Below are 10,746 nucleotides of genomic sequence, written 5' to 3' on the forward strand. Positions count from 1 at the left end.
GGGAAAGGGGTTCGTCCATCCTTGTAGAGCCCCGCATGCAAGGATAAGGCTGCTTACTCTGAGAGGTCGCCTGGTATCCCAGAGTCACCGTTTTAGACACCTAACCCAGGTGCCATTCAGCTTTCGTCACGGTTTTCACACCTCCGCTTGGGGGTTAATTCCTTCGGGACAACCCCTGGACAATTGTCCGCGACTGCCTATTTATTTTTGTAACCATATTCAGCAGAAGCCCTTGGTACAGGGACCCTCTATCCGCAACCGAAACGTTCGAAACTTCAAATGGATAAAAAGTATTAAAACAACATAGGTTATGTTACATAGTAGTTACAAATAATACAAGTGTTTAATTAATAATGAAGTGAGACATGTTTACTGAGAAGTAAACGTCAATTGTTTTCCGTGCCAATAACATTATGGAATGTCTGCTGAGTGACAAATACTATAAAATAGTAATAATATTCTGCGATCCCAATGGGCGAAGAGTGAATTGTGTTTAGCGCTTATTTGCGGCAAAAAAGGTATGTTATTAATATATAGAATATGTATTAACTAAAGTAAATAAAATATTACATGCGTAAACTTCAAATTGACATTCCCTACATTTACTTACAGCGATTAGGACAAACACGTGAATCCGGACATAACCTCGAAATAATGACAGATCGGCCCGGCTTGTTTATTACACTTTCGATTGTTTATTGTTTGCCAAAGAAATGTTTTGTGGTTTTGTATGTTTATTACTGACAGTGTCGGAAGTAATAATTTAAACAATAATTAGTCAATAATAATTTAACAAACATGAATTATTAATAATTTTAATAAGTAACACTTTATTCCTTAAACTAATCACTGATTTCCATTGTTTTTTTTCACAGATCGATCAGAGATGAAATACACATCAGGAAATGCAGATTGATTTTGTGCATTTCAGCTGGTTCATTTCAATGAACATCATTGCAAAATCAATTATCTCTAGACCTTATCCCAAGGCTGGGGATTGAGCAGCCTAAAATTAATTCAAGTTCAATCTGATGGTATAGGTGTATCAAAAAAATTTCACGAGGTAATTTATCTTGTCTGAATTTTAATTAATAAAATATTTAGGGATTTTTTTGTATTTTACAAAATGTTTTCTCTAGATCTCGTCCTAAAATTTTGTTTGATCAACCAATAAAATAAATTAGAGACTCGTTGGTGATCGAATTGTATCATAAATAAATCTAGACTGTACTTAACCCTATTTTAGGTGCTCCCTTCCTCGCTCGTTTTCGGCTCCTTCTAGTTTTGCACGAGTCTCGCTTAGTAGACACCTCGACAGGTCTTAGTATAACTGGCTTTTTGAAAGACGCTGCTGTAATTGGTATCAGCACGTTAGACAGCTCTTTAGTATTTTCCGACATTTTATCGGATTTTCCGGAGATAATTAATGTTACGCAGAGTTCCAAGCCTCAGATTCTGGGGGTCGAACATCGTATTATTACGAATGGTCCATCCGTTGCAGAGCGTGCTAGACGCTTGTCACCCGAGAAGCTAACCATCGCTAAAAAATAATTGTAGGAAATGTTAGATCTAGGTATTTGTAGGAGATCTAGTAGTCCGTGGTCCTTCCCAATTCATATAGTTCCTAAAAAGGATGGCAGTTGGCGAATGTACGGTCATTACCGCCGCCTTAACGCGGTCACCGTACCGGATAAATACCCGGTACCTCACCTCCATGACGTTGCAGTTAATTTACATGGAATGACAATATTTTCCAAATTGGATTTGTATAAGTCCTACAATCAGATTCCTGCCGCGGCTCAGGTTATTCAAAAGATGACGGTCTCGAGAAATTTCGAGAGCACATGCGTGAAGTAAAACCGTTCCCGGTTGGTCATAAGTACAAAAAGAAAATCTTCTTACATAAAAACCTAGATTCGTGCACTCCCGTATTCATGTCCGTTAAGTCGGTTAAGAAGTCTTTGGAACGCCCGTACACTGGTCCCCACAAGATCATTAGTCGTACTTCAGATAGAGTATATGAAATAAATGAAAACTGTACACCACGTCAAGTTTCAGTTGAGCACCTGAAACCTGATTACTTTCTGCGTGAGGATGTTTGCAAAATCCCTTCAAACAATGATACGCCAACTGCTCGCCAACTGTTATATTCATATCGAGAATTTGATTTATCGCTGGGGAGAGAGTACTGTAGGGATTGGCTACACAGCCTTACCACTCGGAGGAGTGGGGGGTACGCGTCGAGCTTACGCTCAGCGGCTTGCAAGAGTTGCTTTTCTCCCGTTCGATTCATTCGAATAAAACGAATTTAATATTGTTTAAAGTTATTGGACTCATTCAATCCTTAAAAGTGACTTGAGGGTGTAGGCCGCATTCCAGTCTTGAATTTAATAATTAGTTGGATTTAACCCTGCACGACAACGGTATTGAGAGACATCTTTTGGCTGCAGCAGGTACTTTTTGCATGGATAAGTCTCAGATACCGACGGAAGAGCGGAAGGTGGTCTGCGAGAGTACTGGCAGCGCTGGTAGTGCATTTGATGGGGAGGAAATTTCCAACAGGCCACGGCGGCCAGCTGTGTGTGGCTCGGTATTGCATGGAGCGTCAGGGAGAGGGAAAAAGCGAAATGAAGGAAGTAACTCGACGAGAGAGAGAGAGCGTCTAGCGCACGTGAGAGAGAGAGAGAATCTCTTGAAAAGAAAAAGCAAAAAGCGTCCGAAGAAAAGCGTGGATAGGCGGAGTAGGAGGTCCTCGGGGTGCTGATAGGCAAGTGAAGAGGGTTGAGGAAAGTCATTAGGGGGGCTATGGATCAACTGGAAAATATGAGGGAGGACCGGAGGGTAAAAGATGAGAAATGGGAAAAGGTGGTGAAAGAGCTGAGGGAGAAAGTAGAAGGATATCAGAGTTAGGTCGTGTCGATGAGGAAGGAAAAATATGATAAAATGAAGCGGATGGAAGAAGAGATTAGGGACCTGAAGAAAAAGGCGGAAAAAAAGCTTAAGAAGGTGGAGGACAGATCGAAAATTGAACTAGTTGACAGGGGTAAGGGCCAGAAGAAAATTATATGGGAGAGGGTGGAGAATATGAGAGAAGAGAAAGTGGGAAAACGTAGAAATGAAAAGGAGGAGAAAATAGATAGGGAAAGGATAAGGACAATGGAGTTGAGGATGAAGAGAAAAGAGATAGGTACACTGAGAAACTTTGTACTGAAAAAATTACTAAATTAGGTTACAATGTGGGACCAAGGCGATAATTTGTATATTTCAATACAATAATCGTCAGCTATGCTATTTTTATATGCAATTTTCCTATTGATAATACGAAGTCTTAGTAATTTTTATAGTAAAATCCTAGATAGGATAAATTAGTAGAGACATAAATAAATTATATAAAAAGAGTAGAAGTAATAAGTACCTAAAATAAGATAAAAGACTAAATTTGTAAGAGGAATTGCTATTGTATGTAGGAATATGAATTATACCACGATGCTTTCTATTTTTTGTATTATGGAGTAAGACAAATTCGGAAGATCGCTCTCGAATATTAGTAAGTGACTTAGTAAGCGAGCCTAGCGTTGGACCGAGTCCAGCCGAGCGTAAACGATGTCAGCCGACCAACGCTCTACTGAAATTCCTTAAATTTATCAATCACTCAATTTGGGTTGATGCAATGATCCTTATTACAATAAATTAGGATAATTCGACAAGTTACAATTGAAAAACAAATTTTCCGAGAAGCAAAAAATAATTTTTTAACCTCGATATTAGGATATTTGATTACGTTAAGATATAGTGCTTAGAATTTTTAAAATGCCATCACTGTGAACAATTAATAAATAATTTAATGGAAGGCAATTTGATTGCTAGCATTTACTTGATAAGAGTAATAAATTTCTGGATCTCATTATCTAGTTTAGCCGAATGGAAAATCGCAGTGCTGCCGCGCTGGAGACCCGTGTTCGATTCCCACCAGCTTTTCTTTAATCATATTTTCCTGTTTCAGCTTGCGAAAGAGATCATCATCCCATAATAAATAAGTCTGCATTTACGTCGTACGCTCGTGCAAAGGATACGTATCGTGACCTTCAACGCGGCGCGACGCATGTTGGGTTTTTTTTCGTCTGCTAATCTGACTGCACCAATTTTTACTAAGTCGCTTACTAAATCAGTGCGCCGGTCTCTCTCGACGTTACTATCGTCCTTTGCAAATATTGCAATCATCTTTAGAAATAAATGTAACATTTTTTTATTTTTTCCAATGAATTTTGTAGTTCTGATTTTTAGCAAATATTGCAGCAAAAGGTTTCTCCGTGTATAGGCAGATAGGCTGAAGAATATATGGAGGCAAAAGGAGGCAGTCAGAGTATAGAGGAAAGGAAGGGCTAGTGGGGGAATTATAACAGAGGTTAGGGATAGATTAGAGGGAAAAGTTCATCGCGAGGGAGAAGAGAAGAGGGTGAAAATGAGCGCAGTGAAGTTAGGAGAGGCATCGTAGAAGTTTGTGACTGTATACAATAAGAATAGGTTTGAAAGGATTAAAGAAAGGGGGGCTTTAATGCGAGAATTGGTGTGGAGGCTTGTACAGGTAACGGGAGAGCTTAGAAAAGAGATCTAAAGATAAGACAATAAATGAAGAGGGTGAGATTCTAAGAGACTGGATGGAGGATAGAGATTGAGGGGTGGCAAATGGTATGGCAACAGGGAACGAAGAAGGAGAATACACGTATAGGAGTGAGACGGTGATATCGGTGATAGATTATGTGATCATGAATATACAAGGTAGGAGGAAACAGAAATTCGCAGTGGAAGGGAGGCTGGAATCAGACCATCAGTGATTAAGTTTGTGGATAAAAGGCGAGGGTGGCAGAAGGCAGAGTGGGGAAGAATAGTCGTTAAGGGAGAGGGTGTCATGGCTGAGGAAAGTGAAAGGGAAGTATCAGGAGCAGTTGGGGAAGGTAAGCTTTCAGTGAAAGTCGATGTAAAAGTTATTGGAGGATCCGAAAGTGAAAGTTAAAGGGTGTGTGCAAAAGAAGGTATTTAGAAAGAAAAAAAAGGAATAGTGAAGCCGTGGTGGAATAGAGAATGTAAAATGATGAACAGAAATGTGAAAATAAAATACAGGGAATGAAAAGAAAGAATTTCGAGAAGGGGGGAGTACATAGAAATCAGGAAGGGGTTTAGGCTGATGTGTAAGAAGAAAGAGCAAGAAAAGGAAAAAGATTTAGAAACGCAGGATGGGGGTAATGGAAACACAGGCAGTGAGGAATGGAGGGAATTTTTTAAAGATTTAGAAGAACGATGGATGTATATGGAGAGGAGCTGAATGACGAGGAGATAGAAAATCAGTTGAGAAAATTGAAAAGATTTAAGGCAGCAGGCCCGGACGACGTAGAGAAAGAAGCGTGGATGTTTGGCAGACAATATTTAAGGGAGAGGTTGAAGGGGGTAGTGAAAAAGTATGGAGGGGGAAGGATTCCCAAAGAAGGTGGAGTTGATCGTACCACTGTATAAAAAAGGGCATAGGGAGAGACAGGCAAATTATAGAAAAATTACGCTTATGAATACTTCGTACAAAATGTAAGTGATAGTTTTGACAGAGAGGCGGCGGAAGAATGTTGAGGAGAAAGGAATAGTGCCAGAAATTCAGGCGGGCTTTAGGGAGGAAAGGAGTACTATCGGCAATAATTTCGTCTTGCAGCACGTGGTGGATCGAGAATTAGCTAAAAAAGGTGCTAAAGTGTACGCGTTGTTTTTAGGTCTAAAAGGCGCGTTTCCAACGGTGGATAGGTGGAGGTTGTGGGAGGGGATGGAAGAGAAGGGAGTATAGAGAGGCCTAATCGAGAGGGTAAGGGAGGTATATGAGGAGACGAAAGATAGGCTGAGAGAAGAAGAGGGAATCTTGGAGGGTTTCTAGATGGTTAGGGGTTTAGAGTAAGGGTGTCCGCTTAATCCAATGCTTTTTGCAATTTTAACCGCAATCACTCGAATATACGGATGACATAGTGCTGCTAGCAAAGAGTGAAGAGGCTTTAAATGAGATGATGAAAAGGTTGAGAAGACTTTTTGCGACTCTCGATGTAATCGATTTATTTGTGTGTGGTCGCGCCGCCCGCCCACGATGCTAGAGAACGGGACAGACTGACTGGCCACGTAAGAGGCGAGCGCGAGAACACTGTAACGTAACCGCCATTTTGTTTCCGAAAAATCTGACTTCAAATTTGAAATCAGCGACCCCAAAAACACATGTATACTAAGTTTCATGCAAATCTAATCACAATTTTAAAAAGTCTCCGCCATTTTGTGTCCGCCATTTTAGTTTTGTAAAATGTGACTTCAAATTATGAATCAGTGACCCTAAAAACATAGATACACCAAGTTTCATGCAAATCTGATAACAATTCCGAAAAAGTGTCCGCCATTTTGTAGTCGTCATTTTGTTTTTGGAAAATCGGACTTCAAATTTGAAATCAGCGACCCAAAAAACCCCGAAGTGGGAAATTTCTTCGGCGAATAAGTGAGTCTTCAGGTTTAGACCAACTTCTTGGGCGTTTCACACCACTGTGGGCCATGACGCAGTTGTACAGGTAGGCGGTTAGGGTACAGCACGTTAACGCAACACTCCTGTTTTGTCACGAGTAGCGCAGCATCATTTCTCGGAATGACTCTATCTGGGCACGCTATAACCCAGTTTGACTGTAATTTATTTAAAGTAAAATGTAGATATCTGAAGATTTCAAATGAAGACTATAGAAGTTTTTCAACAATTTCAAAATGTTTCATGATAATCCAAAAATGTCTTCAAATTTCTCGAAAAAATCTTGATGTTTTTTTTATTTTACATCATTTATTTCAAGAGAATATTTAAAAATATTTTAAAACATTCACAGATTAATAAAATTATCACAAAACAATCTGCAATGTTTTTATTCGAATTTTTTCAAATTTTTAGAAGAAAATCAAATCATTTTATAACGTATCTAGAGGGCTTTAAGCATTTTTAAAAATAAAAACAAAATTTTAAAAACTTAAAAGAAAATTTAGATTTTCGAAGCTCTTAAAATTATATTTTGAAGTTTTTGTTTAAGATTTTTGAATTTTTTCCGGAAAATATTCAAAGTGATTCCTTTTTTTTTAATTAATTTTGAAAGAATATTTTTAAATGTTTGACACGTTCTAATGGATTTCCTAATTTATTAAAAATAAATACGAAAGCCCTTTAAACAAATTTAGGAATTTTTGGAATATTAGACCATTAATAATAATTTGAAACTTTGAAAGATTTCCAAAAAAATCGTAAAAAATCTTAAATATCTTTTAAGGGCATGTGACACAGCTAAATACCTATATTACCGACCACAGTTTTTCAGTTCACTGAATGTTCTCTTGAACTTAAGAACTTTTTTTGTAAATAAAATATCGAGCTGAAACTTTGGGAAATGTATTAGAGTACAATAAAGTATGTTTAGGTACTGCATTTTGGTAGGAACTTCACTGAAAATTATTTCATCTTTTTTCTGAACCTCAACATTTTTTGAACGTTCGAACTTTTTTTATAAATAAAATATCGGTCTCAAACTTTGAGAAATGCAAGAATAGAAAGAAAACTACGTTTAAGTACAAAGCTTAATAATAAAAGATTTAAAAAGATATTTCGACAATCAATTCCAACGGCATCAGCCGGTAACGTTGTACACGAAAATACGAACCCTCTAGAGCCTCGTCTAGTGGCCGCCAAGTTTCGTATTTTCGTGTAAAACGTTACCGGCTGATGCCGTTGGAATTGATTGTTGAAATATATTTTTTTACATTTTTTATTATTAAGCTTTGTACTTAAACGTAGTTTTCTTTCAGCTCTTGCATTTCTCAAAGTTTGAGACCGATATTTTATGTATAAAAAAAGTTCGAACGTTCAAAAAATGTTGAGGTTCAGAAAAAAGATGAAATAATTTTCAGTGAAGTTCCTACCAAAATGCAGTACCTAAACGTACTTTATTGTACTCTAATACATTTCCCAAAGTTTCAGCTCGATATTTTATTTACAAAAAAAGTTCTTAGGTTCAAAAAAACATTCAGTGAACTGAAAAACTGTCGTCGGTAATATAGGTATTTAGTTGTGTCACATGCCCTTAAACTACTTACATTTTTCCTAAAATGTTATAAAATTCTATAAAATGAAAAAGAAATTCTGCACTACAAAAAATGGTTATTGCAAATTCAATAATTTTGTTGAAATTTCATCTCTTTAGCTGAAAAATCATCTCTTTTAGTAAAAATGTAATCTTTTTTATTAATATTTTAAATAATTAGTTTGAAATAAAAACATTTTTCAGATTAGAATTCAAACTAAGTTGCTGAAAATTTTTTTTGTTTAAAACTCATTTCTTTGGTTGAAGAATTACAATTTTTGTTGAAAATTTGTTGTATTTGCGAAAAAATATAAGTATTTGGTTAAAAATCCAACTATTTGGTTGAAAATGAACTTTTTTGTGGCAAATAATATGTTCGGGATAAAAAATGGAGCTTTTTGGTAGAAAATTTGTTTTTGAGTTTTTAACTATTTTGTTGAAAGTTCGTCATTTTTAGAAGAATTTAGCTGTTTTTTATTTAAAATGAAAATATTTTTCGAAGAAATAACAAAAAAAATTTTTTGTTGTGAATTCATGTTCTGTGTTTGACAATTCAACTTTTTTCTTGAAATTTTAGTTTGATATACAGGGTGGACACGCTGGGGCTTACATGTATGGAGAACTTGAATGCTATCCGAATTAGCCGACTGTGAGGGAGAAGCCATTATACAGGGGCATTTTCAAATTTCGCGGTTTTCAAGTTGCATTCGGATAGGCCATTAGGTCAAGTCCGTGCATCTTCGGATCAAGTTTATCATAGTCTTTATAGTTGCGTTCGAAACTTTAAATAGATACATTTGTAAAAACATATATAGGTTATTTCAAGTAGTAATTACAAATAATAAAAGTGTTTAATTAGTGAATTCTGCTTAACGCTTATTTGCAGCATAAAAAATGTATGTTATGAATAGACAGTATATGTTTTGAATAAAGTGAATAAAATATTACATGCGAAAACTTTAAATTGACATTACCTACATTTACTTACAGCGAATAGGGCAAAAAGGTGATTCTGAACATAACCTCAAAATAATGACAGTCCGGCCCGGCATTTTTATTATACTTTCAATTCATTATTCTTTACCCGAAGAAATGCTTTGTGGTTTTGTATGTTTTTTACTGTCAGTGTCGGCAGTAATAATTTAAATAATAATGGCTTATTATTAATTTAACAATAACTACTTATTAATTATTTTAATAAGTAAAACACTATTTCTGTACTTAATAATTTACTTCCATTGTTTTTTCACAGATCAAAAGTATATCTCGAAGCAATAAAACTTTCCCAAATTTTAATTAATAAAGTCTTCAGGGAGTTTTTTTTATTTTAGAAAATGTTTTCTCTGGACGCCATCTAAACATTTAGTTTGATTTGCAATTAAAATAGATTAGAGACTCTTTGGTGAGAGGAGTGGATCAGGTATAAATATAGAAGTAAATTTTATGCTAACATTTTTTATTTCAATTTTTTCAGAAATTTTTCTATAATTATGTGTTTTACCAGGTTTAAAAATTAAAGTCCTATATTATTGGTATCTTATCAGAAAATAAAAATCTTTCAGTGTAATTCAAAGCTACATGAAATGTTATTTTAGTGCATTTGTTTGAGGTCTCGTTCAAATTTAAATTATGCTGTTAGAAATGAAGACACCAATTCCGTAAATTTTATTTCATATGTTATCTTTTCAATTGGATGTTGTCCCATATTTACTATTAGTTGATCAAAGCAAATTTTGAGATGACGTCCAGAGGAAATATTTTCTAAAATAAAAAAAACTTCCTAAAGACTTCATTAATTAAAATTCCGGCAACTTTAATTGCTTCAAGATTTTTTTTATACACCTATACCATCAAACTAATTTATAATTAACTTTAGGGTCTAATTAAATGCCAATTTGACAATCAGTTTCAAGGAAAGCAATTTCAAAAATATAAAAATTTCTGAAAAAATGGGAATAAAAATTCTGGCATAAAATATTGCTTCTAAATTTATTTTTGATACCCTACTATGTCCAACGAGTCTCTAATTTATTTTAGAGGTTGATCGAGACAAATTTTAAGATGACGTCCAGAGAAAAAAAGTTCCAAAATAAAAAAACTCCGAAAGACTTCCTTAAATAAAATTTGGACAAGTTAAATTGCTTCGAGATTTTTTTTATACACCTATACCATCAATGTGACTTAGAATTAATTTTAGGGGCTGATCAAACGTAATTTTCAAAATCAGATCCAGGGATAGCAATTTCAAAAATAGAAAAATTTCTGAAATAATTGGAATAAAAATTCTGGCATAAAATATCGCCTCTAGATTTATTCCTGATATACTCCTATCGTCAAGGAGTCTCTAATTTATTTTAGTGGTTGATCAAACCAAATTTTGAGATGGGACCCAGAAAAAATATTTTCTAAAATAAAAAAACTCCCTAAAGACTTTATTAATTAAAATTCTGGAAAGTTATATTGCGGCGAGATATCTTTTTGATGCACTTATATCATCAAAATGACTCAGAATTAATTTTAGGCTGATCAATCCCTACCCTCACAGCAATAGGATATACCGGGATATCCCACTTGATCGCATTTATCTCCAAGGTTGTCCCAAGGATATCCAAGGGATAAC

Source organism: Belonocnema kinseyi, chromosome 5, assembly GCF_010883055.1.
Source record: "Belonocnema kinseyi isolate 2016_QV_RU_SX_M_011 chromosome 5, B_treatae_v1, whole genome shotgun sequence".
NCBI lineage: Eukaryota > Metazoa > Arthropoda > Insecta > Hymenoptera > Cynipidae > Belonocnema > Belonocnema kinseyi.